A 7,929-nucleotide genomic window follows, 5' to 3' on the forward strand; every position below is an offset into this window, starting at 1 on the left:
ATCTTTTTAGAACTTAGTATCAAAAGCGACATTTCATCACTTCTGCTGTGTTGTTTGCTACAAGTGAGCCCCTAAATCTGGCCCGCACCAAAGACCAAGGGATACACAAGGGGATGAAAATCACTGGGGGTCATTTTAGAGGCTGCCTTCCTACCACTTATATGAAACATTATTTTGTAACCTACTTATTTTTCATTTGTTTGAGATATAGTTCATATTCCACAAAACTTACCATTCACCAATTTTAAAGTGTACAACTCAGTGGTTTTTCGTATATTCACAGGGTTGTGGAAATAGCACCACTTACTCCAGGGCATTTTCATGACCCCATAAAGAAACTCCATGCCATTCGTAGCCACTCCCCATTCCCTCTTTCCCAGCCCCGGAGACCAGTGATCTACTTTCTGTCTCTATGGATTTGCCTATTCTGAATACTGCACATAAATGCATATATGCAGTTATCTGGATATTACATATGTGGATACATATGAGTTGCATATATATGCAGCCTTGTGTTTTGGCTTCTGAGCAATAATGTTTTCAAGGTTCACCCGTATTGTAGTGTGTCGTCAGTGCTCATTCCTCTCTATGGCCAAGAAAGAGTCCACTGCATGGAGAGACACATTTTGTTTATCCATGCATCAGTTGATGGATATGTGTTCTCTTTTTTGGCTATTAGGAATCATGCTGTTATTAATACTCACGTACACACTTTTGTGAACCTATGTTTTCAACTCTCTTGGGTATAAACCTGGCTGGTCATACAGTAACTCTATGTATAATTTTTTGAGGAACTGCCAAACTATTTTCCAAAGCTGCTGCATCATGTTACATTCCCATTGGCAGTGTATGAGAGTTCTGATTTCCTGATATCCTGGACAATGCTTGTCATTGCCCATTTTTCTTTTCCTGTACTCATCCTAGTGGGTGTGAAGTGGTTTCTCATTGTGGATTTGATCTGCATTTTCCTAGTGACTAATAAAGTTTGTATATTTTCATGTGCTTATTGAACTTTCGTATACCTTCTCTGGAGAAACGTCCATTCAAATCCTTTGTCCATTTTTCAATTGGGTTGTCTTATTATTGTGTTTTTTATATATTCTGGGTAATACATCCTTAGTAGATATATGATTTGCAAATACTTTCTTCCATTCTGTGGATTTTTTCACTTTCTTGACAGTGTTCTTTGACACATGACAGTTTTAAAATTTGATTAAATCCCATTAATTTTTTTCCTTGGTTGCTTGCGGTTTAGATGTCATAGCTAAGAAACCATTGTGTACTCTAAGGTCATAAGTATTTGCATCTACGTTTTCTTCTTTGTTTTTTTGGCCACGCAGCTTGCAGGATCACAGCCACCCGACCAGGGACTGAACCTGGGCCCTCAGCAGTGAAAGCATGGAGTCCCAACCACTGGACTGCCAGGGAATTCCCACATTTTCTTATAAAAGTTTTACAGTTTTAGCGGTTACATTTGGGCCTTTGATCAATTTGAATTAACTTCTGTATATGGTATCGTTAGGGATCCAACTTCATTCTTTTGCAGTGGTCCCAGTACCATTTGTTGAAAAGAATATTCTGATCCCATTAAATGAGCTTGTCACCCTAATTGAAATCAACTGCCTGTAGATGTATGGGTTTATTTCTGGACTCTCTAATCTGTTCCATTAATCCACATGTCTATCCTGATGCCAGTACCACATTGTCTGGATTACTGTTACTCTGCAGTAGTTCTGAAATTGGGGAGTGTGAGGTCCTCCAACTTTGTCCTTATTTTCCAAGGTTGTTTTGACTATTCTGGGTCCCTTGCATTTCCAAGTAGTTAGGATCAGCTTGTCAGTGTCTGCCAAAAAAAAAAAAAAAAAAAAAGGCAGCTGGGTTTTGATACAAATTGCATTGTATCTATAGATCACTTTGGAGTGGATTATCATCTTAACAATATTATGTCTTCCAATCTATGAATGCAAGGTGTGTTTCCATTTATTTAGATCTTCTTTAATTTCTTTCAACAATGTTTTGAACTTTTCAGTGTATAAATCTTGCACTTTTGTTAAATTTATTCTTAAGTATTTTATCCTTTTCAATCTACTACAAATGGAATTTTCTTAATTTCATTTTCAGATTCTTCATTGCTAGTGCACAGATATAAAACCTCTTTGTATATTTATCTTGTATCTAGCACCCTTGCTAAGCTTGTTTATTAGCACTGTATGTTGTGTGTGTGTGTATTTATTCCTTAGGAGTTTCTATATGTAAGATCATGTCATCTTTCTTTCCAATCTGAATGCCTTTTATGTCATTTTCTTGCCTAACTGCCCTGGCAAGAACTTCCAGAACAATGCTCAAAGGAAGTAATGAAAGCAGACATCCTTGTCTTATTCCTAATCTCAGGGAAAACTTCTTATTCTTTCACCATTAAATACGATGTTAGCCATGGATTTTTCTTAGATGCCTTTTATCCATTTGAGGAAGTTCTCTTTGGTTCTTATTTTGTTAAGTGGTTTTTAAAAATCATATAGAGTATTGGATTTTGTCAAATGCTTTTTCTACATCTACTGAGATGCTCATGTGTTTTTTTTCCATTTTGTTCAATTAACATGGTATATTACATTAATTGATTTCCATATGTTCAACCAGCTTTGCATCCTGAGATAAATCCCAGTTGGTCATGGTGTATAATCCTTTTTATATGCTACTGGATTCAGTTTGCTAGTATTTTGTTCAGGACCTCTGTATCTACGGTCACAAAACATACTGGCCGGTAGTTTTCTTTTCTTGTGATGTCTTTGTCTGGTTTCGGTGTCAGGGTAATTCTGACTTCAGAAAATGAGTTGGGAAGTGTTCTCATAATTTTTGGTGAAAACTGGACATTTTAAATAATTGAATGTACAGCTCTAGAAATAAGATTTTCTCTGTCCCCAAGGTCTGTTGTCATTACTGCTTGTCATGGTAGTTAAGTAACTACCCTGAACTAATTCTATAGTGTCTGTATTCTTTGTCACATAAGGTCACTGAAGTCTCTATTCAGTTAAGTTAATGGTCAGCTAATGACAGGGCACAGATTTCTTTAAATGCCTGGAACAAATAAATCTCCCATTCTTTGCCAAGGGGCTGTGAGTGTGGCTAGGACAGACTTTCAGGGTGCAGACAGGAGGTTTACAACTCCACCTTAGACTTCATTTCCTGCGTGGGCAATGCTTCAAGGTCAACAAAGGTGAGAGCTTAGGGCTTTCTGAGTTCTTTTCTGAGCAAGTGCACATCCCTGGGTACACAGACCCACACGTGTGCACGACCACCCAGACTTCCCGGAACACGTCAAAGCTTCCAAAGCCCTTATGGAACTCTATTCCCTAAACTTTTCTTTTAAGCTTTGTTTTTTTTTTTTTTCAGGTCTACTGTTTGACCCAACTCTTATCTGCTGCCTCTAACAATCACATAGTTTAAAAACTTGCCTGTAATTGTTTTTTTAAAAATGTCCCTAGAGAGAAGACTTTTCACACTGAGAGAGCTCCAAGGCAGCCTTGCAACTGAGGCCTTCCAGGGAACCACCAGACTGATCAAATAATGGCATCCATTGGAGAACGTGTCTTTAAAGAGTTCTAGCTCCATTATTCTTCCTCTGGTAGCTGCCATGTGGCACCAGAAATGCAGGCTGTTATTTTTAAAGGCTACTGTGGATGTGGCGAACAGAGGATGAGTCTAGGGCAAGTTAAAATGTCATAACACTCACTGTTCACCCTTATTCTTTTTTTTTTTTTTCAATTTTTGAATTTTATTTTTTTATACAGGTTCTTATTAGTTATCCATTTTATACATATCGGTGTATACATATCAATCCCAATCTCCCAATTCATCCCACCACCACCCCCCCCCCCGCCACTTTCCCCCCTTGGTGTCCATACGTTTGTTCTCTACATCTGTGCCTCTATTTCTGCCCTGCAAACCAGTTCATCTGTACCATTTTCCTAGGTTCCACATATAAGCGTTAATATACAATATTTGTTTTTCTCTTTCTGACTTACTTCACTCAGTATGACAGTCTCTAGATCCATCCAAGTCTCTACAAATGACCCAATTTTGTTCTTTTTAATGGCTGAGTAATATTCCATTGTATATATTTTCCACATATTCTTTTTTTTTTTAAATGTCAATTTCTTATTAATTTATTTATTTTTATATTAATTTTTTTGGCTGTGTTGGGTCTTCGTTTCTGTGCGAGGGCTTTCTCTAGTTGTGGCAAGCGGGGGCCACTCTTCATCACGGTGTGCAGGCCTCTCACTATCGTGGCCTCTCTTGTTGTGGAGCACAGGCTCCAGACGCACCAGCTCAGTAGTTGTGGCTCACAGGCATAGTTGCTCCGCGGCATGTGGGATCTTCCCAGACCAGGGCTCGAACCCGTGTCCCCTGCATTGGCAGGCAGATTCTCAACCACTGCGCCACCAGGGAAGCCCCTCCACATATTCTTTATCCATTCGTCTGTTGATGGGCATTTAGGTTGCTTCCATGACCTGGCTATTGTAAATAGTGCTGCAATGAACATTGGGGTGCATGTGTCTTTTTGAACTATGGTTTTCTCTGGGTATATACCCAGTGGTGGGATTGCTGGGTCATATGGTAATTCTATTTTTAGTTTTTTTAAGGAACCTCCATACTGTTCTCCATAGTGGCTGTATCAATTTACATTGCCACCAACATGCAAGAGGGTTCCCTTTTCTGCACACCCTCTCCAGCATTTGTTGTTTGTAGATTTTCTGATGATGCCCATTCTAACTGGTGTGAGGTGATAACACCTCACTGTAGTTTTGATTTGCATTTCTCTAATAATTAGTGATGTTGAGCAGCTTTTCATGTGCTTCTTGGCCATCTGTATGTCTTCTTTGGAGAAACGTCTATTTAGGTCTTCTGTCCATTTTTTGATTGGGTTATTTGTTTTTCTAAGGTTGAGCTGCATGAGCTGTTTACGTATTTTGGAGATTAATCCTTTGTCCGTTGATTTGTTTGCAAATATTTTCTCCCATTCTGAGGGTTGTCTTTTCGTCTTGTTTGTAGTTTCCTTTGCTGTGCAAAAGCTTTGAAGTTTCATTAGGTCCCATTTGTTTATTTTCGTTTTTATTTCCATTACTCTAGGAGGTGGATCAAAAAAGATCTTGCTGTGATTTATGTCAAAGAGTGTTCTTCCTATATTTTCCTCTAAGAGTTTTATGGTGTCCAGTCTTACATTTAGGTCTCTAATCCACTCTGAGTTTATTTTTGTATATGGTGTTAGGGAGTGTTCTAATTTCATTCTTTTACATGTAGCTGTCCAGTTTTCCCAGCACCACTTATTGAAGAGACTGTCTTTTCTCCATTGTATATCCTTGCCTCCTTTGTCATAGATTAGTTGACCATAGGTGCATGGGTTTATCTCTGGGCTTTCTATCCTGTTTCACTGATCTATATTTCTGTTTTTGTGCCAGGACCATATTGTCCTGATTACTGTAGCTTTGTACTATAGTCTGAAGTCAGGGAGTCTGATTCCTCCAGCTCCATTTTTTTCCCTCAAGACTGCTTTGGCTATTCAGGGTCTTTTGTGTCTCCATACAAATTTTAAGATTTTTTGCTCTAGTTCTGTAAAAAATGCCATTGGTAATTTGATAGGCATTGCATTGAATCTGTAGTGTTCACCCTTATTCTTGAATAAATGCTCTCCAGCTTGTTTCAAGACTTTGGCTAGTTTCCACACTTCTCAAAAAGTTGATTCTGACAATTCTTGCCAATTTTCTGGTTGACTTTACGGAGGAAGCAATTTCTGTAATCCTCACACTGCCATTTTCACTCACACCTACTTGTGTTGAAACTTGAAACTAAACCTTGAAATTTTTCAAATATGACTAATTATTCCAAAGTATGATCTTCTCATGACTGATTAGCATTCCATTCTATGAATACATTATTGTTTACTTAACAGCCACCTCCCAACTGGTAGACATTAGGTGGTGGAAGGCTCCAGGGACATGCAGGAACCAGCTTGTGCTGACTCTGAAGAGCCACTTGTGTACATCTCTTCCCAATTCCCTCCTTCAGTAAAGTTCCATTGGTAGCTTGAAATCAGCCATGGTGGAAACGCTTACACCACAGAAACTGGTAAAATTACAAAATATTTCCCCCCACCCACAAATGACAGGCAGCTTTTAAGCATTTAACTGCACATCACTGGGTGCAGATATCATAACAGAGAGCCATAAGAGGACCATGTGTTTTTTTGTTTGTTTTGTTTTGGCTGCGTGGCATGTGGGATCTTAGTTCCCCGATCAGGGACTGAACTTGTGCCCTGCAGTGGAAGTGCAGAGTCTTAACCACTGGACCACTAAGGAAGCCTAGGACCACGTTTTATTAATTTGTGTATCCTTAAGACTCAGCAGGAGGCCTAGTACACAGTAGGTGATCAAAACTTTTTTGTTCTTTTCGTGTACACACTTCCTGACATAGGTGGATTCCCAGTTTGAACCTTATTTTATAATCTTCCTTGATTTAGCATAACTTCAAAGCATATTATACTTAACACATAATTGTCATTATTTTAATGGCTGCAATTCTCCTTTGACTAAATGAATAATTATTTCTTTATTCCCTCCCATGTCGATTTATTATTACTTCATTTCCAGCATTTCACGGTGATGAACATCTCCATGAAATGAGCTTTCTGTATCTTATTGAAACTCCTTTAAAGCTGGGAACAGGCTACCTTGCCAAAAGAACACCTGAGACAGAGTAAAAAACACACATGACCTCCTAGATCATTAATTCTTTTACACAGTAAATGTCTTTTCTGGGCCCAGCTCCCTATTACAGGGACTCAGGAAGAACACACCTGCACCACACATTCACAAACAGGTACTACATTTAGGATTTTAATGCTGTGTACAGATTAAGTCGTATCTGCAAGACAGCGGTGCTCATCGTATAACTGCATAGTTGCAAACCAGGAGTAATCAGGATGTACTTTCAGCTGCTCGAACAGAACCAGAACACTTGTGCACTTGACAGGTTTCTTTCTCATCTATTAATAGCCCAGCTTTGCAGTATCAAGGAGCCAGGCTGAAAATATACACACTGTTGCTCAACTGTCCCTGGGGTGCCCCGGTCTGCGTGGCCCAGTGTGGCTGACTGCCTACTGGAAAAGGCCTCTTCCCTTTCAGGGGACCTGAAGTGCACAGAGCACTTGGCCCCACACCCCATAGCCCAGGCTTAATCATACGGCTCACACAGCTGCAAGGGAATCTGGGAAATGTAGCATTTGATCTGGCTGACCATATATCCAGCTAAAAATTGAGGGCCATGATAACATGAAAAGTAGAGAACTGATTTGGGGCAAAATTAGCATTCTCTCCTACAGTTTCCAATACCTTTTAAAAATGAATTAATACTTTTTTTCTGTACTTATTTTAAAAATACCCCAGTTATTTTGCATCATCATTTTTATGTTAAAAGCACTAGGTTGGTAAACTGAAACCTTTACACTGTACCAGAAAACGTGCTACCCTGTTTCAGTCTTCTTCTTTTTATATGCCAGGAGCTAAAATGAATTGGCTCAGACCTTGCTCAGATGTGTAAACAAAGACAGGTGAGACCTAGTCTCTGCCTTCCAGGTCTGGTGTGGGAGACAAACATGTAAATAAATCATTACAGAAGGAAAACACAAAAAGCTATAGAAGCCGAGAACCAAACTTCTCCCAGGAGGAAAGAGAAAGCTTCTAAGAAGAGGAAATCCAAATTCATCCAGAAAAAAACAAGAGCCTTCTGGACAATGGGAAAATCTTGAGCAAAGGCACTGAACGTTGGAGGCACACCAGCAACTCAACTGAACACAGGGTGGATGGTGGCTAGAGACGATGCTGGGCCCAGGTCTTGGAGGGGAGGGCGCCTCACTTGTCCGACTGTGGTGGTATG

This window comes from Balaenoptera physalus, assembly GCF_965194825.1.
Source record: "Balaenoptera physalus genome assembly, chromosome: 11".
Classification (NCBI taxonomy): domain Eukaryota; kingdom Metazoa; phylum Chordata; class Mammalia; order Artiodactyla; family Balaenopteridae; genus Balaenoptera; species Balaenoptera physalus.